A 22747-nucleotide genomic window follows, 5' to 3' on the forward strand; every position below is an offset into this window, starting at 1 on the left:
GGCAAGAACTGAAGGACAGATATGCAGGTTTTTCAGTTAGGTATGAATATGGAATAAGTAAGTTATATTTATTATGTTAAATGCAGCTGAAGCAAAATAACATAATTTATTTCATATTTATTGAAATATAAATATGTGATCTGAGTACACATTTAAAGATGTGTTACATGACTGAAAAGTTACATAAAGGTCACTATCTCAAGTCTGACAACCAGCCCAATTGCAGCAGGACAGTCAAAATTTCCAGGTTAGTTCCCTTGTTTTCCCCTTTTTTGGGGGCATCATGGAATTCAAGCATAGCATGAGCATATCATAAGATGCACTCATCTATGTTCCATGTACTAGGACCCTGCAGAGAGCATGGAAACAGTGCCCCATGCAGGGTCTGTCCTCAGTGCACCAGCTTGCGGTATTGAGAAGCAACCTGGCATCCACTCATTTCAAGAAATACAATATATGTGTGATTCAGCTGATGAATCTAAAATCAGATAAAATAAAACATAGCATAATACTGTTATGGAAATGTAATATTCCCTGCTATAGATTGCACTCACAGGATGTTGAAATTATATGCACTCTATTGGTGCCTCCCCTGATGTTTTTTTTTGGGGGGGAGGGGGGCTAGTATCTCCTTCTTAGGATCAGGTACCTCCCAGTATCAGGAACCATGCAGGACTCCAACAGGTAGATAGGTAGAATAAGAGGTTTATTGATTTTACTAAAGAATAAAAAGAGGATTGGTCTTACGTGTTTCGTCCACCAGAGGACTTCCTCAGAGACCAGTATACAATAAAATCCACTCATTTCAGACTGACCTGCCAGTTAATAAGACTGACCCACTGCTTTTGGGTGGAGCCAATGACTTTGTCGCATCCCTTACCCTGCTCCCACCGGTGTCACTAGTCTTGAACTGCCGGAGTTGAGAAGTATGCAACACAGTGAAAACTTAACAGTGACAATATTCTCATCCATTGTCATTGCACACACAGAAATATTGCCACACTCATCACACATCACACAATATAAAAATGCATGCACATGGCCTCACTGACATTAAATAACACAGAAACCCATACTTTCACACAGATTTCCACACATGCAACATCCAGTCACATATATATAGCACACATAAACATTTGTACTGAAACTGCACAGATAGAAACATATGCACGTATAGACTCAAAAACAAATGGTTATCTAACTGTATGTGAGAATGTGACTGTAATGGCCTGGCTGTATGCCTGGGAAGGTGTGTATGTCTGAATGTCTAAATTTATCAGGGAACAGGCGGGTGACTGCCTGGATGTACATACAGGTTACGCATAGGCTTATCCACTTCTCAGTATGTGATGATAATGACTCCCTGTTTAGATCTATATATGACTGTGAAAACTGATGCCTGTCTATTTGTATTTATAGGAGAAAGAGGGCATAACTACAGGTATGTATGTAAGAGAAGTGTGAATATGTATTGTTGCCAGCATTGACCTTTTCCCAAACCATGAACTTAATTAAAAACCTCCTTCATGCTTGTATATGTACCCTGGTGTATGAGAATGAGCAGACGAGAGAACATCTTTTAAGCTATGCTGCCAGGATAAAATGCAGATAGTAGCTGTCCATCTCATTTCGCAAAGATAAAAACAAGACAATTGCTACTCTGCACACAGGGCAGAAATCACCATGTGAAATCACAGTGCAGACCCCACATTAGCTATATTTTGCTCTACAAAGATATGTGACTTCGCCTGCTGGGGAAACCTGGATGCGACACAGGCACTCAGCGTGATCCAGGTAACCTGTCAAACCATGTTAAAACGATCTGACATCTTACCATGGGACGGCACCAGAGCACTCCTGGCTTTGTAACCACTACAGAAGGCTTTAGATGTATAGTGATCCTTGGGTTGTCACTTTAAATCTGAACAATGGCATTCCCTTTCCTTGGCATCACATACTGCAGAAAAAAACAAATTCTTTTAGAATAGGGAAGGTGGGAAAGAGTTAAGATGCAGAATTCTGTAAAACATGTATGTATTTATTTATTTATTGCAAAGTACAGCACTGAGCATGAAAAAATGCAATCAATAACATAGACTGATTTTTTTTTAAACACATACAAGCTGTATTGGTGCCAGGAGTATTTTTTTATTATTATTATTCTTTGTTACAAATTTTTCACTCACATATTGCCTTTTTATTAATATACAAATAATTTGGTTTAATATTGAATCAAGAATATTTATTTACAAAAGTGCCTATGCATTCTTTATTTCTAAGTTCAAGTAGGTTTAAAAAGAGAGGACAACAAGAATTCTAGTCTAAAGAGAGAAATTATTTATTTATTTTTATTTGAGGTATGGCCAGAATACATGAGAGCATCACACTGTGGACTTTTTATATGATTTATATTAATATTTGAAATACCACTTTTTGTCAGATTAGCACAGCAAGAGTAATAATGAACACCTAAATAAGCAATCCTGCTGTTTCCTGATGAACATGACTGGTTTCCATCATCAAATGGACAGTCTGTTTATTATGGATTAGGAGGTCTCCAGTCCCTACCTCCCTGCACACATTGCTTATAAATCAGCAAATGTGGCTGCAGTCAGAATCCTGCCACTGTTCCCACTAATAGCAGCGGTTCCACTCATCACTTATAATAAATAGAATTTCATGAGGAAGGAAACTACATATCTTATAAACTTAATGGGACACTATAGTCTCCTGAACAACTACAGCTTAATGTAGTTGTTCAGGTATGATCTATAGCTCCCTGCAGGCAATCTAATGTAAACACTGTATTTTCAGAGAAAATACAGTGTTTACATTGATTGATAGGAATACCTCCAGTGGCCGTCACTCAGACGGCCACCAGAGGGACTTCCTATCATGCAGGGCCCTAAAAAGGCCCTGTACACGTCGGATGTATTAAAATATGTCTGACATGTGCAGGAGAGAGAAGGCACTGTGTGCGCGCCTTCTCTCTCCAGCCTGTCAGCAGAGGAGGGGTCGGGCAAAGACCGCGAGCTGAGCTGTCAGCCAGCTCAGCTCGCGGCCGCGCACACCGCGTACATGCGCGGTAGTGCGCTCAGGACTTCAGAGGGCGGCTTGAATGGGAGCAAATGGAAGCGTCTGATTGCTCCCTGCTTGCGCCCGCCTATTTTGTCATTTTGACGAAATAGGGGGCGCGGCTTCACGAGGCTCCCGGCGCTGGAACCAGGTGAATAAAAGACTCTGCCTGGAGAGTCCCTTTAAAGAAACTTAGAGAGAGACACAAGATATATGGACAAAATTATTGGGACACCAGACCATTACACCAACAGGGACTTTTATGACATTGTATTTCAAATACATATTAATATGTTGTTGATCCCTCTTTTGCATTTATAATAGCTTCCACTCTTCTTGGAAGGCTTTTCACAAGATGTTTCTGTGGGAAATGTTGCCCATTCATCCAGTAGAGCATTTGTAAGGTCAGGCACTGCTGTTGGATGAGAAGGCCTGTCTCGCAGTCTTCATTTCAGTTCATCCCAAAGGTGTTTAATAAGGTTATGGTCAGAGCTCTGTGTGGGCCAGTCAAGTTCTTCAACACCAAACTCATCCAACCATATATTTAAACTGGCAAATGTGATTCGTCATTCCACAGAACATGTTTCCACTTCTCCAGAGTCCGGTGGTGGCATGCTTTACTCCACTTTGCATTGTACTTGGCCATGTGAGGCTTGCATGCAGCTGCTAGGCCATGAAAACCCATTCCATGAAACTCCCACTACACAGTTTTTGTGCTGATATTAATGACAGTGGAAGTTTGTAATGTTTCAACTATGGAATCAGCAGTGTTCATGACTTTTATGCACCATGCACCTCAGCACCTGGTAAACTTGCTCCTGTTGAAACACCTGAATTTAATAATTAAGAGGTTTGCCTCAATACTTTTGTCCATATCGTGTATCAGATCATCAAAGATCAGAATAAGATGCTCATGATCGGTAAAGTCTCTGGTATAGGAGGAGGAGTTTGCTGCTTGCACTTGCCTTTGCAGGAATTTTGTAGAGAGCATATTTTTGTCTTATTCAATTTCTTCTTTCTGCATTGTATGTTATGTAAAAAAGCATTAATATCAGGACCAGTTCCTCTTTGTGTGTCCCTATTATATTTTAATAGAACAAATAACTGCCAGGAAATAACAAGTATGCTACCTTTCTTGCCATTATTGGTTAAGATATTTGCTGAAATAAATAATACTTTAAAGTGGCACAGTCACCCCCCACCTTCCAAACTGAGTATTTCATAAAGATAGAATTTATTAAATACTCAGATTGACTGTGTTGGAATTTCAGTGAAATTCAGGGGCCCTCCGTAGACCTTGTATGCACAAGGTCTAGACTGCTCATGCATGTAAGAACATCACTAATGTCAGATTCTGGCTATTGAAGCGACATGAGCAAAAGAGGAACACATGAAAGAGGATGGTGGTGCACACAAGGGACTGGATTTGGTAAGTAGAACTCACTTTTGTCTGCCCCCTCAGCCAACAATCCCCAGCAGCAGCTTCACCATTGGAAGTCTTTGTGAGTTATGCAAAGTTTTAGATGGTGACAGATCCACTTTAAACCCAATGGACAGGAGTTTATGGAGTACAATGTTTTACATAGTGTTAAAGGTTTTTTGAATGCACTTCAATGAAGCATGATATTTGTGGATATTTATAAAATTCAATTAAAATAGTTTATTTTAGTGTAAACATTATTTCTGTAGTTTGAATTGTGAAGAAGACATTTTTACTCTTCAATTTCACTGTTTTTAATTTTGACTCACTAAAAAATCCCTTTGGTACTTTGAGATTGGAAAGAAAAGATATGACACGTGCTTTGTCTAATAGATAACTGATAAAATTAGATGTGTACAGTAGAGTTGAGAGACAAACATGATGTCAGAATGCGATCAAAAATGCATGACACCAGTTTTCTTGGAAAAGGTAAAAAATTCCTGAGAATGATGTAAAATAAAATTGCAGATTGCAGCCCCTATGTGTTGGAATTAATAAGAATAACCAAAATATAGAAAAATGTTATGTACCAGAATAACCTTAAAATGGTTTTAAAATAAATAGAATTTGAAGTCCTTGGATTTCTTGTTACTATTTAAAGATCTCTCTTTTGGACTATATGGAACTCAGTATCACTGCTGTGACTTATAAGCATCATGTGGGTAGACCATCATAGCTGAATGGTTACACTAAAGATGTTATGATCGCTTTATGGGATTTTTTCCATTTTTCAACCCTTCAACTTGGTCCAAGACTAATGGCTATAGGAAATAAAGTAGAATGGGGATAATAGTTATAGTTATAGCGATGAAGACTCTACAAGCTTTCAGTGTGAACCATTTTAAGCGATAGAGGTCAGAGGTAAACAGGAAACAGGAAGTATAAGGCTTTACAGTAATTGCATTATAACACTACACAGTATTGATTATATGTAAATCCTTAGTTCTCTAGTTTTCACATATGGCATTATGCAGAAAAGACTAGTGATAATAAATATATAAATTATGTACATTTTACGCATATTATAAGTGCTACGTCTGTAACCATATCTTTTGGGGAATTACACAAAAAAATAAACTATGATATTGTAAGTTTGTGATTAAAGTATCCACTAAACTGAAGCTTAAAAAAAGCAAACCTTTCTGGTGTTATTTTTTTTTTTTTTTTGCAATTCCTTGGCAATGGAGATAATTGCTGCATCATTATCAAACCTGAACACAATAAAATTGCAAGAATAACATTAACAATCTTTTTTCATTGTTATTTTACCAGCACAAAGATACAAGAAATAGTTTATATACCACATTAAAACTTGAGATGAAACGACACACTGATACTTTGGAATTAAAAAAAGACATTGGTTTCTTGTCATGCTATATATTCTGTTTGTGAAGACAATAAAGAAATCTCAAGGACAAACCAAAATAAATGCCAGGATTTGATATATTGGCAGCTTCACAGTGTGATGAAAAATAAAACAGACACTATTTACTAAATACTTTATATACAAGTGAAAAAAAACTGTCAATAAGAGTCATTAATATGTTATATGCAAATTATCCATTTTATTGAGGTGTTATTGTATACTGTGTATTCACAAGACATGGCAAGATTTAGTTTTTTATTGTTCTTAACTTACAAATTGTTGTAAAAAAAAAACTTTAGCAACAAAAAAATAAAAGAGAGAAAAAAACTGTGTAAAAGAGTTACGTTTTTATTCTTTGTATCTTTCAAGAAAAAAAAAAACATTGTTGGTAAAAATATATACATACTTTTATTTCAACCTGCATACAAGTTTTCTTATTCTGATAATACATCTCCCAGATAATGAAATGATTGGCTAACTCTGACGATTGTTGTTTATGCTGCTCTGCCACTCCAGATGGACCTCTACATATGGTGGGACTGACAACGTTCTGCCTTCTATGGGAGGAAATCCATGTTATTATAGAAAAATTCACCCTCCCACCTCCATTTTTTCCAGATCTGATGTTATTGCATTATACTAAAACCTACAATGTGTGCTATGTGTTAATTTCACAGTCATTTAAGCATTTATCTTTATGTAGCCCCCATTTATTGTTTTTTAAAGGAAATAAAGCACTTTTTATATGTGTACCTATCACAGATTAAGTGTGCATAAAACCTAATGTCCATACCCCCCCCCCAATTATTGGCAGTGGGTTGGGGGCCATAATATTAACATTGAGGTCCTAGTGTCCCTCACAAGCTCCTACCCATGAGTGGCATGGTAGGGCTATAATTAATTAAACAATTGGGGGGGGGGGGGCATGTTATTGTGCAACCCCCAAACAGTGAAAAAAAAAACAACAACATGATGCAATAAAATGAATCCTTCTTTGCCCTGTGATAGCTCAGACCAGCCTGAGTTCTCATTGTGGAGAAAGCCCTTTTTAAAAACGTTCCCATGCAATGCCAGCTATTACATTGCATGGACAAATTTCCCTTGCTATGTAATATCAGTAAAAGTGCTTGAGTTGGCCAACCAATCAGAATGCTCTGACAGCCAAGTCTGGAGAGAAGTGTAGCTTCTCTGTTAGAGTGGTCTAATTGGTTAGCTTCTTAGCCAGTGAATCAAGACACTCTGTGAGAATATTTATGGGGTATTAAATATTAAAAATAATATTTTATTCAAAAAGACTACATACAAAAATATTTTGGCACTGTATCCCCTTGACTGGGTTAAAGCTAAGAGTTACTCACTATTTTAACAATGTTTGATAATGATTTATATGCCACACATTAATCACAATCAATTATAAAAATATAATTTATTGTGACAAATAATTAATACTAATATGTAACATACATGACAGTAATCAGTAAATATTTGGTATACCAATAGGCATAAAATATGACAAAATTATGGCAATTATAACCACAACTGCTATAATCTCTAAACTATTTGTCTTAGGGTGATGAGTTAGCAGCCCACTCATAAATCATCTACCAGCAGGGGTCAGCGTGTTTAGCAAGAAACAGTACAGATTTTACTTTTCATTTTTCACAGTAGACTAATGAATAATCAATAGACTATTAGTAAGAATATTCCATCACATATCAATTCATTTCTAAAAGAATTACACCGATGAATATCTCATCTAGCTCTTAACTGGCATGGTATCAACATAGTTTAGAAAATGTATCACACAGAACGCAGAACAAAGCTATTAACTGATACTAGCTATTAGTTAAGATCACACAGTTACTTTCACAGCTGGCTAAACTCTCACAAATTAAACACTGTAACCATTGCAAACAAAATACAATGTTTCATCTCACTCAAGTAGTCAACGTAACTATTCTTTATCATCCAATAACCCTAAGAAACTCCTAAACATTAATATCACTTTACTGCAGTTAGTATCTGATACAAGACCTATCCCTGAATTGTTAAGATGTGTCTAATATCTCTGTATAATTAGAACTTGGCAAATTACCAGCGAATCAAGATAATTGCTTAATTTCAGCTGCAGTCTGAAATCCTGAATTATATTATTCTTTTTATCCAATAACGATCCCAAAATGTTGGAATCTGATTAGTATTATCCAAGTATATTTCTGCTTTTTAGGAAAATTAAATAATTGGATGTATGAGTGTGAGGTAAGAGTATTTAAAGATAGAGAAGATGGAATAACAAAGTGAGAGCCAAAGTCCAGAATTAGTTTACTAATAATTATATTTTCAAGAATTCCAGAGGAAAAAGAGGTATGTTAGAGTAAGTGTCCCCAAGAGTGTAAGTATGTCTCGTGTCCTTTTTTTCCTTTTCCTCTTTTTAAGCAGTGTCAGTGTCTTACTGTTAAGGAATTCTCTTTTCTCTATTTTTCATGTCATCTTTTTAAATTTACTAATGGGATCAGATGGGTGTTCACTATTATAAAGTGCTGACCTCATCCTAGTGGTCAATTTTATAGATCTTTATCAATAGATGGTGCAATTGTATCACCACTATTTCTAATTGCCACTTTGTCCTAAGGGTTAATTAAAACCCATGACGCAAATGACGTGGAAAACTGTTTAGCCAATCAGTCATACATGGCTGATCAAAGAGTTTGACTTAGTTTGTAACAGACATACAGGCGCCAAACCATGCCATCATTTGATGGTTGGCATACCTGCACTTTGATTCAACTCACGTCTCACAATGGGACCTTGTAAAAACCTCCATTAATATAGACTCCCTCATAATTTTAATTAATTACTGGTAAGGAGTCTTATGGGTTATTCTTATCTGATTCTGGATTTCAGTTACACTGACCATCCATTGCGTTAGACTATGTGTTAGTTAGTATTAATATGTCTTAACATATTTGTATATATCTTTAATACACGCATAGGTGTGACATTTGACAAATTGGTTTAGGCAAGCAGTTGGTTTTAATTTATTTACCATCATTGAGAATTTGGATCAAGTATAGTGGATACCTGATGTTCTGAGACCTGACTGTGTACTTCTTATTTCTGCTTTGTAACACAGGCTGACTGATATTATATGTAAGGATCAAAAAGTTTCATAGAACTTATAAAAAAAAGTCTGTAACTTTCTTTCCAAAAATGTTAAAATATGGTTATACCAAGATCTATTTCTTGAATAATAGAAGTAATTGTGTAACCTATTAATATTGACGTAGAGTAGTTGGCATATAATATGTAACAAATTTAGTTTTTTTTTTAAAACATTGCTTTTTTTCTACCACAAATAAATGAAAATATAATTGTAATTAACAATAACTAGCCTATGTAATAATTGAACTTTTACTGACATTTTAATGTAGCTCTATGAATCTAAGAAAAGCATATTTGTTACACTTAGCTTTACTGTAAGTTAGAGAAAACATAGATGAAAATTAATTCTATAAAATGTTAGCAATCACAGGGGGCATGCTTTAAGTGACATCTTGAAACAATCATAATTTAGATATTATGTCTTTACAAGAAAAATGTACTTGTCAATTATGCAAACCTCAGGAAAGAAGGAACATTTTACATGCTCCTGTCTCTTCTGAGCTGCCCTCAATGCTGTTGCAATTGACTGGCTGTATAACCACTGATTGTACAGACAGATCTAGAGCACTATGTAATATCTTAAAAGGGAAGTTAGCTGTAATCTGTTACAAGATAATAATTGTTACTGTGGGAACTGAATGTACACCATATTAATCTTTTTATTACCAAAATTGTGCATACAAAAAATTATTTTTACTTAAGGAAATTACTTAAAGAAATACAAAATAAATTTAGCGCATAAAGCAGCATTTAATTTTCCTTTGCTATGTTTTATCCAGTACCAACTAACTTTGGGAAGAGGACAAAAACTGAAATTAATTAAGACTTCTAAGAATCAGAGTCATGTTTCCAGTTTCATGCACCACAGAACATAAATGGAGCTGCTGAAGTAGCTTGCAAAGACCTGTAAATTTTAATAGTTAGGAATTGAATAGCTACACTTGAAGGTGTATCCCTGAAACCTTTAGTGTTAACATTTCTATCTAGTTCCCCTGACTCCCCTTGCCTCCCTAAATATAGTAAAATGTTACCTTATTTCCAGGGCAGCACGGTTCAACCAGCACTGGCCATTAGCCCGTTTCGCCTCCTTGGCTGACATCATCAGAATTAATGATTCTCATAGAAAAGCATTGGATTGACTGAGATCATCAATTCGGAAGATGTCAGCTAAGGAGGTGGGGCGAGGAGCGGAGCCAAACGCCACCCTGGCCAATAAGCACTTCCTCTTAGAGATGCATTGAATCAATGCATCTCTATGGGGAAAGTTGAGCAAATCCACAAAGGGTTCATCCTGGGTCACACAGTGCAGCTCTGACCCAGGAAGCCCCTTTAGTGGTCCTCTGAGTAATGGGCACTAGAGTCGTTCCTGGGCTGCAAAATAAACACTGCCTTCTTGTCTGAAAAGACAGTGTTTGCTGCAAAAAGACTGCAGGGACTGACTATACTCACCAGAACAACTACATTAATTGTTCTAGTTACTATAGTGTCCCTTTAATGCTGGAATTATATCCACATGCATACATATTCACATTCTCTTGGGATTTAATGAAAATGTTTTAAAAAGTCATCAGTTACTTACTATTATCTGTAGCAGGGTATTTAACTTTTGTATCTACTTTGTCACTGTAGTCACTGACAAAATTGCATTTCCATGTCTGCTAATATTTCAGTCCATGTGCACACTTTGGAACATAATGGATATCAATTTTCTATTCAAATAGTATCCTCTCCTATAATTATGCAAATTAAAGAAATCAATGAAAATTTCAATTTGTGTACGTTTACATTTTTATTTTTTGTTATGTCTATATGCAAACTTGCTATGTTACCTTAATGATTAACTATGTTTCCTATATTTCTCATAAATATAATGCTAATTTATTTGAAACAAGACATGCTTAGTAAGGGTTAAGATAAATATTGTTAAAACTTTAGAGGTGAGTTTGTTTGTTTGTTTGTTTGTTTTCTTTAAGTAGCTAGGACATCATTGATGTCCTTAGGTCACTGAATATTGTCATCTTTCTTTACATTTCTGTAAGCCAATCCTAGCTGGTACACGATGCAATAAGTATAAGCCAAGGGAAGATTTGTCTTGAATTTTCATCAGCTACTAGTGACAGTGTACTATGTTACCTGCTGTGCCAGCTGGCCTGTTCTCTACACTACTTTCTTCATTGTCATCTGCTCATTTCATAATTTCATCAATTAGAGCACACAGGTGAACGGGGTTGCATTTCTAAAGAGTTACAATTTAAAAATACTATTTAATTAGCATATTTTCTGAAAATCTACAACAGCTGTGTCTATGTTAATAAATTGACATTGTCATTGCATTACACACATTATCCTTTACCCATCCTTTAAATGCCACCAATCTATGCCAATCACTGCTAAAGAGGAAACAGAACTTTAAATAGAATGAGTGTGCTGTTCATAAATAACTATATTGGTGGAACAAGTTATAGTTATAAGGTTTATTGCTTTAACAGATAGTTTTCAGCAGTTTTTTTTAACCTTGAGTAAAAAGTATGTTGCAGAGAGTACCCTACACCCACTTAGTTATGAGAGTGGGTTGTAACTGGCTCACAAACAGAAAATAAGTTTCTACTTCATCCTATGCCTTATAGATTAGGTTTAAGTTGTATGTACAGCTTTTTGATGCTGTATATATAAATAGGAAGCTAATGCACTTGAAGAAAGCCGTACTGCCCCGCTACAGTCTGTAATGAATGCTGCAGCTAGACTGATTTTCCTATCCAGTCGGTCCTCTCACACCTCGCCCCTCTGCCCGTCCTTACATTGGCTCCCTGTATCCTATAGGAGTCAATTCAAAGTGCTAACCCATACATTTAAAGCACTGAACAATTCCAGCCCCTCTTATATCTCTTCACTGATCCAGAGGTATGCCCCTCCTCGTACCCTCCGCTCTGCCCGCGACCACCTCCTGACCGCTGCTCGCACCCGTACGGCCAACTCACGCTTGCAGGACCTCTCACGGGCGGCTCCTCTCCTATGGAATAACTTGCCTACTGCCATCAGACTCTCCCCTAGTCTTCAATCATTTAAGAAGGGCCTTAAAACCCATCTCTTCAGGAAAGCGTATGGCCTCCCAGAGTAATCTCTCCCTTACATACCTGTCGCTTGCTCTCCTATGGGATAGTGCTTTGCTCTCTCCTCCAGCTCTGCTTCACTCCTACTTGATATTTCCTATCCTAATGTTTCTAATACCCCACCTCCTATAGACTGTAAGCTCATTTGAGCAGGGTCCTCTTCAACCTATCATTCCTGTAAGTTTTCTTGTAATTGTCTTATTTATTGTTACATCCCCCCCTCTCAAAATATTGTAAAGCGCTACGGAATCTGTTGGCGCTATATAAATGGCAATAATAATAATAATAATAAAAAGAAGCCTACTTAGCCTAATTAGGTGAAAGCATTGTGCTTGCTTTGTATACTTCTTATATTTTATTTATGTAAGTAATAAAAAAGTTTCATATACATTATATTCCTGGACCTTTATGATTCTCCTGACGATAATACATCATTTTCCTTGATGGGTAATATATCACTCAAATGTTTTGGATTGAGCAAAACCTTCTTTTTGCTCTCAAATGTAAGTACATCTCCCATTTGTATATGCTCTTATAGCCACACGGTGTGCACTATATTTTATATTTCGTTTTTTATATCTGTGGTGAGTTTTTTACCCACCCATAGAAAAAAAGAAGTCTGCACCTTTATCCCATGAGTGAAGATTATTCCACTCCAGGCCATAGGCAAGGAGCCATTAGAGGGCTCTAACAAATGTGAGTGTGCATTTTTATACTATTTATTAATTTCTGCTTTTCTGACATATTGCACATTTTTTTTGCTCTTGTGTTTATGTTACAGAGGCACACTAAGATTTCATCATTATATCCATAGGTGGGGATTTTACTGCCCAGGTGTTACATCTAGATAGCTCCCTATACTGTAAGTATATTTCCTTCTGTTTTTTAATTTGGAAATTTAACATACTGCATCATATATTTCTCATCTCTTTTCCCACTACATGTCACTTGAAATTTGAGGACTCCTCCAAGGCTCTTCTCCAAGTTTTTAATCTCCTCTATAACTAGGAAAGTGCTCTCTTCCTGTAAAGGAATTAGCTTGAAAAAAAAGTTCTACTTATTCAATGGAAGAAATGGAACTATTACTGATGGATAAACTACCAAGATTATATTATAAAAAGGACAAATAGTCATACATCACAAGCATGCATGCCATAAAACACAAAATGTTGAGCATTTATTCCCAATAGTGTATGTATGCATGTTTCTTCTGTTGTTCATTCTTTACCAGGGTGTTTGCTTACTTTTAAGGAATTCTCTTATCTCTATTTTTCAATGGAATCAGATAGGCATACACTATTATAATGAGTGCTGATTTATCACATGAGTGATCGATTTATCACATTTGATCAATAGATGGTGCAATTATCCCATGATTGTTTGCATTGCTATTTTCAATTAATTCTTTGTCCTAATGGGTTAACTAAAATCCATGATGAGAATGACATGGAAAACTGTTTATAGCCAATCGGTCATCGATGGCTTTCACGTTTCCAAGAGTTTTGATTAGTTTTTAACGCACATAGAGGCGTCAGTCATGCCAATGCCATCATTTAGGTGGTTGACATGTCTGTACTCTGGTTCAACTCACGTCTTACAATGGGGCCTTATAGAAACTTCCATTAAACATAAACTCCCTCATGATTTTAATTCATTCCTGGTAAAGTGTGTCGTATGGGCAATTCTTATCTGATTCTGGATTTCAGTTACACTGACCATGCATTGTGTTAGACCACATGCTACTTAGTAATAATATGTCTTAACATATTTGTATATATCTTTAACCCCTTAACGCCGTTACGGCGTTCTATGCCGTCGCGGCTTTAAAGGGCTTTAAAGCCGTTGCGGCGGCATTGAACGCCGTAACGGCTTGCAGCCCTGGAGGTCCGGTGGTACTCACCTCCGCCGCAATCCTCTTCTGGGGGGCTGCCTGAGAGCCCAGGCAGCCCCCCTCCGGCAAATGAGGCCCCCGGGGGCCATGTGATCGCTCTCAAAGAGCGATCAAATGGCCCCCTATAGCTGGCTATGGATCTGCCAGCAGGGGGACTGTCTAAAATATTAGACAGTCCCCCTGCTGGTAGGTAGTGTAAAAAAAAATATTAAAATGTTATAAAATAATTTAAATGCATTTTTATATATATAATATATGTATATATATTATATATATAATATATATACATATATATATGTAACGTCATACGTAATGTATTTTAATACTAATATAAGTATATATATTAATATTAAAATACACTTAGAATGACGTTACATATATATAATATGTATATATATATATTATATATATAATAGATCTACATATATATATATATATTATATATATACGTATAATTACAATAATAAATAAATTAAATAATTAAATAAATAAATAAAATATTGAAACAAAATTTAAAATAAATTATATATTCATATGTAATTTCATTCTAACTGTATTTTGTTATTAATATATATATATATATATATATATATATATATTGGAAACAGAATACACTTAGAATGACATTCTATATATAACTATCTATATATAAAATACAAATAACCGCAAATATATATATAGAGATAAATACATATAATTACATAAAAGATTACATTAGTATACACGTAGAATTTAAATACCTATAAATGCATATATATTACAATTCTACGTGTATATTTAAGTAATTTTTAACATGATTATGTCATTTGATTAATTAAAATTTGATTGACATGCCTGACAACACAGGGAGAAAATGCAGAGAATTTAATTCACAAGCACTATATTTGACCCTGTAACTCTCCAAGACACCCTAAAACCTGTACATAGGGGGTACTGTTTTACTCAGGAGACTTCGCTGAACTCAAATATTAGTGTTTAAAACTGGTAAATTGTATTACAATGATGATATTTTAAGTAAAAGTTATGTTTTTTGCATTTTTTACAAACGAACGGCACTTTTATGGACTATATTATTGTTGTAATATGTTTTACTGTTTTAAAACACTAATATTTGTGTTTAGTGAAATCTACCAAGAATAACAGTACCCCCCATGTACAGGTTTTATGGTGTTTTGGAACGTTAGAGAGTCATATATAAGGCTTGCATTTCATTTTTTTGACATTGAAATTTGCCAGATTAGTTATGTTGCCTTTAGACCGTATGGTAGCCCAGGAATAAGAATTACCCCATGATGGCATACCATTTGCAAAAGTAGACAACCCAAGGTATTGCAAATGGGGTATGTCCAGTAATTTTTAGTAGCCACTTAGTCACAAACACTGGCCAAATATTAGTTTTTTGCTTTTTTCACACAAAAACAAATATGAACGCTAAATTTGGCCAGTGTTTGTGACTAAGTGACTACTAAAAAAGACTAAACATACCCCACGTTCAATACCTTGGGTTGTCTACTTTTTCAAATGGTATGCCATTATGGGGGTAATTCTCATTCCTGGGCTACCACACCGTCTCAAAGGTAACATTACTAATCTGGCAAATTTTAATTTGAAAATGGAACGTTCTATATTTGACCCTGTAACTTTCCAAAACACCATAAAACCTGTTAATGGTGGGCACTGTTCTACTCTTGAGACATCGCTGATTACAAATATGTGCATTTTGCAGTAAAACCTAACAGTATTATGACATCTACAGCTAAAATGTGAAGCGGAACTACAAATTAAAAAAAAAATTAAAATTTCTCACAGTTTTTTTAATTTTATTCATAATAAATTATGTTTCATATATAAATATTTTATATGAAATGAAAGCCCTGTTTCTCCTGAACAAAATGATATATAACAAGTGTGGGTGCATTTAATATGAAAGAGGTGAATTACGGTTGAACAGACATATAGCGCAAATTCCAGTTTTTGTTTAAGTTTTGTTTTAATCAGAACGTGTACTATTGACTCCGTCCTGAAGGGGTTAATACACACACCTAGTGTTAGAATTTTAAAAATATTATATTTTAAGTTTGGGCTTTCTCAACTCCCCTTCCTAACACTTATTTCTACGTGCAGTGTCCAGCGGCAAAAGATGGAGAATGTTATCTTAGCTATATTCCAATGCTCTCAGGAAATAGGACTATGGAAAAGATAAACACAAGCCTTATCTCTTTCCACTAAATGAACAGGGTTTAAGAGGAAGGAAAATAATTGTCTCTGTGTATTTTACTTTCTTCTACTAGCAGGCAAAATGGAGTCACATTTGCTGAACAGTGCAGCAACATTTAGTTTATCCACAAGATGTCTGACAATAAACACACATGCACCCGCACACGCACACGCACACACACACACACACTTCTTTACCTTCCTATGACACACAATTCCTTTTTAAAAACTAGAAATAAAAACACACACATGTTCTCATTTGTATTTACACATATGCACCCAGTTTTTTTTCACAATTTATCTTTAGTGAAAATATATAAAAAGACATACAGTCACATTTACATCTTACAGTCAAGTGTGTATAATAAGAATATTCTACAATTATTTATACAATCATATAGTAGATAAAATACAATCAGTATGTATAGAGAAATATAATCGTACAACAACCAAACAGAAAATTTGGACGGATACTGGGTCTATCTGGAGCACAAATAATACCAATAATATAACATTGGTTCAGCATAAAATGTGGAGAGGAGAGGAAAGGGAAAAAAAAATACATATATAAAAACTCCATCCTCCGATAATTATTGCCGTTATGTAAAAAAAAAAAAAAAAAATGTCTCCCCTTCCCCTTACCTCACTATCTCTCAAGGCTCTGTTAAGGGGGGTAAATTATTCACAGGGTAGGTTAATTCAACAGGTCACTGGCCTGGCCTAAAACTTTCATAGTATAAAATCCATGGATCCCATATTTTTTTTGTATTTATATAGCGTCTTTATATCATTATTAAAGTATAATTTTTCTGCATCTCTCGTGAAATTTATTTGAGTTTTTATTTCAATCCATGTTGGAGTGGTTGTATTTCTCCAAGGTCTAGCTAAACATATTTTTGCTGTAGATATCTATTATATGTTCCTGTAACAGGTAAATCGATATGAAACAGGAAAGCTTGTGGCGTAAGGCTATATTCCAATGAGAAGAGAGTTATTAGTTGTTCTTCAACAAATTTTTTGATAGGAGCAAGTCTCGGGCATCCCCACCAAATGTGTATTTGTGTGCCTGGATAATTTTGGCAGCACCAACAAAAATGATCTAAATTTGTATTAAACTGTGCAAGGCGTGTAGGAACCATGTACTATGTCTGTATTAACTTAAAGTACTGTTCATGTAGACTGATACAATTCATTGTGGTTTTCATGATTCGCCACGCATTGTTCCAAATCTCTGAAGAAACAGTAAAAGCACAATCTCTCTCCCAATTGGAAACAGCTTTAGATTTATTTAATATATGCAAAAAATAGGGGATGATCTGCTAAACCAATAACAAACAAAGAGACATAGCCTATAACTGTGTATATGGATAAACTGTAAGTGCTGCATTCACAAATGGACACCCACACTTTCACTGAAGTAAAATTGCCTCAATTATAAAATCCTTCTAGAAATTCACTCTTCAATCTGTATTCAAATCACCATGGGTTGGCTGAAGTATATGTACAAATCTACAATTCAAGAGATCGCTAAACCTCTCCACCTATCTACTGTCTCCCTAAGATCTATCATCAAATCCATGTTTTTTTTTTACATCGTAGACTTTGAATCTGAACAGAGTTTAATCCCTAAATATTGTATTTCTTTGTTAGACCAATTTAACGTTTTATATCTTTCACTTAAAGATAGATAATTAGAATTGGAAATATAAAAATACATAATTAGAGCTTTTGAAAAATTAAGTTTATAATTTGAGAATAGACTAAATGTCTGTAATATCCTAAGAACTTCTGGAAAAGAACATTCTGGAGAAGATATCATTAGAAGAATGTCATCTGCATAAAGGGAAACCAAGTGGTCCTGTCGTTCAACCATTATTCCTTTAAGTGTAGCTGTCCTTCTTAAGATATTCCAAAGGAACAGCATAAAGGACGGGGGGCAGTGGACAACCCTGATGGGTCCCATTTCAAATCTTCAAGTTCAAAGAATTAAAGAAAGGGTCAATGATCATTGAAGTGGGAAGTGTGTATAATGCCATAGTCCTTTAAGCAAATGGGCCTATAAGTCCAAAAACACGCAGAGTCTGAGCTATAAATCTCCAATTTACCTTATCGAATGCTTTTTCAGCGTCTAAGGCCATAATAATATATTCTTATGGTGGATCTCATCTATGATGTTAATGACTTTGCAGGTATTATCTTCCTCTGATCTGCCCACTACAAAGCCCACTTGATCAGGATGTATCAAATCTAAGATGACTAAGTTTAATCTCTGTGCCAGAATTTTAAAATATATTTTTATGTCTATGCTAATTAATGAGATTGGTTTATAGTTACTTAGAAATAGATTTTTTCCAATATTTGATCCAACTATGGCACCATGCATGTGTTCCAACTGAGGAGTAATCTTAGGTTGTAAAATCTGGTAAAAAAAATAGCCGTAAAGCCATCCAGAGCTGGTGCCTCCCCCCCCCCCCCCTTCATATCATTAATTGCATTCATGATTTCTTTCTGGGAAAAAGGTTTATTAAGTATATTTCTCTTTTTCCAAAGATAGTACTAGAAGTTCTAGAGCTCTTAAGAAACCTTCCATATCTAAATTGGTTATATTAGGTTTGGGTAGATTATATAGAGATTCATAATATGATCTAAAAGCCTCAGCGGTCTGGAGAGGAGAAAAACAAGCCACTCCCTTATTTGTTATTGGTTTAATTCTATTTATTTGATTCTGAGCTTTTAATTTATTTGTTAAGGCTCTGCCTGCTCTACTATTTGAATAATACCATCTTTGTTTAAGACGTGTTAATGTATAATTAGTTTGTTCCTTTAGTTTGTTCTTAATCTCTTGTTGAATAATTCGAATTTTTCTGCATATTTCAGGAGAAGGATGTAGCTTGTTTGTTCTCTGCAGACCGGCAAGGCAAATAGGAAGATCAGTCAATGATTTACCTTGTTTCTGTTTCATATAGATTTCCTGTTTAATCAAGTAAGCACTAAGAAAACATTTCAACGAGCACCATAAGGGGAAATCTGAGACAGCTTCATTATCATTCTCTTGAAGAAAAAGTTCAGCCTTCAATAACTCTTTCTTATTAGACTCAGAAGTTAATATAAAATCTTTTAATCTCCATTTTGAATGACTCTTGTAATAAGGATTTTTTTTAAGACATAAACACAGGGGCGTGGTCTGACCAACTTCTATTCCCTATTTGTGAATTGATACAAAGATCTAAAGATGTTGCTTTCATTAAAAAAAAATCAATTCGGGAATATGAATCAGGATTTGAAAGAAAAGAAAAATCTATTTCCTTAAGGTGTTGTATTTGCCATATCTCATATAGGTTGTATCTTTATATAAACTTTGCTAGAGCCTTCAATCGAATCAGATCTCTCTTGTTAATTTTAGTATTTTTTATTAATCTTTTTCTATCGAGCTCTGGACAAGATCTACAATTTAAATCTCCTGCAAACACCCTTAGAAATCTTTTTAACTATTTGCATGGTAGATTCCATAAAATAGTTGGATGATCCATAGGGGCATACAAGTTTACTAGTGTAAATGTAATAGCGTTAATCTTACATATTAAAATTAGATATTTCCCCATATCATCAGAAACATGGTGTATGTAACAATACTTTACCCCTGAAAAGATTATTATAGCTACACCACATTTTTTTCCTACCTAAAAAACTAGATGTGTAGATATTTGGATATTTACAATATTTCCATAATCCATTATCTATATCTTTCCAATGTGTCTCTTGAGTAAAAGCAATATCTATATGATGTCTATTCAAAAGATCTAGAAGACATTCTCTTTTAAAAGGTGAATTCAATCCCTGTGAATTTATGGTGAAAAATTGTAACCCCTTAAGGACCAAACTTCTGGAATAAAAGGGAATCATGACATGCCACACATGTCATGTGTCCTTAAGGGGTTAATGACATTTATCCCCATTTTCCAGTCCTCAAGAGCCTCTTTCCCACATGAACCGAAAAACACATATACTCCAATTTAACCAGTATGTGTCCAAAAACATTAACATTCATTACACTTTGTTGTCTACAAAAAGCGGCACCCACAACATATATTCTCATAACACGTAGTTGGAATCGAAAATCTTCCATCACGTGTTATAAAAAAAGTCCTTACAAACCACCAGGGACATTCCCGCTACTGCAGTGCAATAGAGCTATAAATATCCCCTTATATGTAGTAGCTAGTGTATATAATATGTATTTATAATGTGATCCATCCCAATATCATCACTACCTTTATATAAGTGCTTACACCTGATATTAATTCTAGACATCAAATATAAAAGTGACAAGACATGTCAGAATATATGATACCAAAAAAAAATTAGTTTTCCTTCCCTTCCCCTCTCCCTCCTTCTTCCTTTAATTTTTTTTTCTATAGAATCATAAGTTTTGCTGGTTATCTTGATCCCTTTAATTATTCTGTTCCTGAAGTGGTTGGTATTTCACTTCCTCCCTTCAGAAATCCTTATCCTATAATTTTTTGTTTAGCAAGGTTTGGATCAGCACAAAGATGCTATGAGTCTTTCTAGAGAATAATCAATTTAGTAGGAAATCCACATTTATAGGGAATGTTATTTTCCCTAAGACATTTTGTCATGTCTATAAATGTTCTCCTATTCATTCTTGTTGTTGAGGATAAGTCCGCAAATGTAGAAATTGATGCGTATTTCTCTTCTTTAGGTGGGTTCTTACGTAATTGTTTTGTCTACAAATCCTTAATTCTTGCATTGTTAAAGCATACTATCACATCTCTTGAGTACTGGGTCATATTTGGTGGTCTTGGTAGTCTATGTATTCTTTCTATGGGTATGATCCCAGTAACATTGGGTCAAAATATATCTTCAGTAGTTCCATCATATGTGTCTAAATCCTCAGTTGTTTCTGGTATACCTTGGATTTTGAGATTTTGTCTCTGTGATCTGTCCTAAATATCTGTGATATTCAGCAATATTTTGTTTTAGGGAATCATTTTGAAGTTATAAATCTGTATTTTTTTGTGTTAGTTGTATAATTTCATGAGCCAATATTGAATGAATCTGGGAGATTTCCTCCTTCATTTCTGCTTGATTCCTTTCCAGATCTTTTTTGATTTTACTGTATCAATTATCTAATGCTTGGTTTGGATTGATATTTGTAATTGCAATGGAAGAATCTAAAGCATTTGAATCTAAAATTGTATCCACCGAGGGGCTGAGAGATAAGCCCTGAATATTTGTCTGTGATTTAGGAGAATAAAAAGTACTGATAGGCAGAGCATTAGTTTTATCAGCTCTATCTGTTTTTTTTTTTTTTACTTTATCCAACTTATCAGTCTTTGGCGCCATTTCATAAAAAACAACAACAACAAAAAATGAGAAACAATCAGTTTTTCAGATTCTTAAATATCTCTTAATCGGTGAGATTCTTTAGTAACTGGTTTTCTGCTGTTGACCTCTGATTTACAAATAAAGAAGACCCATACAAGCAATTTTGAGAATTTTGAGAATTTCGATATGACTTAATCAAAATAACATTTTAAAGATTTTGATATCATTTAATCAGTATAAGATTTCTCATTTACTGGTTTTCTACTATTAGTCTCTTCAATACATCCTCTTCAGTACATGTATAAAGGCAAGACCAAGTACTTTTAAAAATGTTGATGTCAGTCAATTTAATTTTCTTTGCTTACTGGGTTTATGCTATTTAACATGAAAGAAAGCAGGAACAGGCAATTTTAAGGATTTTTGGTGTCACAATCCTCATATACTGGTTTAGATCAACCGACCAAATAGATCAGTTTTTATACAAAAATACTCTTCCCTTATAATTCCAGCTTTTTTGGCATTTTCTTTTCTCTGTTTTTTCCCTTTGTATAGCATTAAAAATTGGTGTTTAGCATTATCTTACTTTATCTGAGGAGCCAGCGTTTACATTATCCTCTGTGGCAAAGGAATTTAAAGTGTGTCCTTGAAGTATTGTTGGTTATTGAATATAGTAGATTTTTTCACAGGGGATCAACGTAATATGCCCGAACAACCAGGTATTCCTCGTGTGTCTCAGCAGTTAGCATAAGCAGCATGGTCTCAGCTTGCGATGTGGATGATAGTGTGGCTGATAGCTCTCAACACCGTTACAGTGCTTGCCGCAGTTAGGATTAATGAGGGCAGTTGAGGAAATGGTCCTTTTGGAGCCAACTCGTGCCGACCTCTCAGACCCCCAGAGTAAGCTTCTGTATGCCATGCAGCTCCGCTAAAGCAAGCCTGCAGCAGGGGATTCTGCACCTGTCATTTCTTCCTCACAGACTCACGCCGCGCCCACACATCCACACGCTCTATGTCATCACGCGGCTCGATATGCACCCAGTTTAATATTTAAATTGTAATTTTATTGTAACTTCTCTTTGCATCACATTTTTAGTGTATAG

This window comes from Pelobates fuscus, chromosome 6 (assembly GCF_036172605.1).
Source record: "Pelobates fuscus isolate aPelFus1 chromosome 6, aPelFus1.pri, whole genome shotgun sequence".
Lineage (NCBI taxonomy): Eukaryota > Metazoa > Chordata > Amphibia > Anura > Pelobatidae > Pelobates > Pelobates fuscus.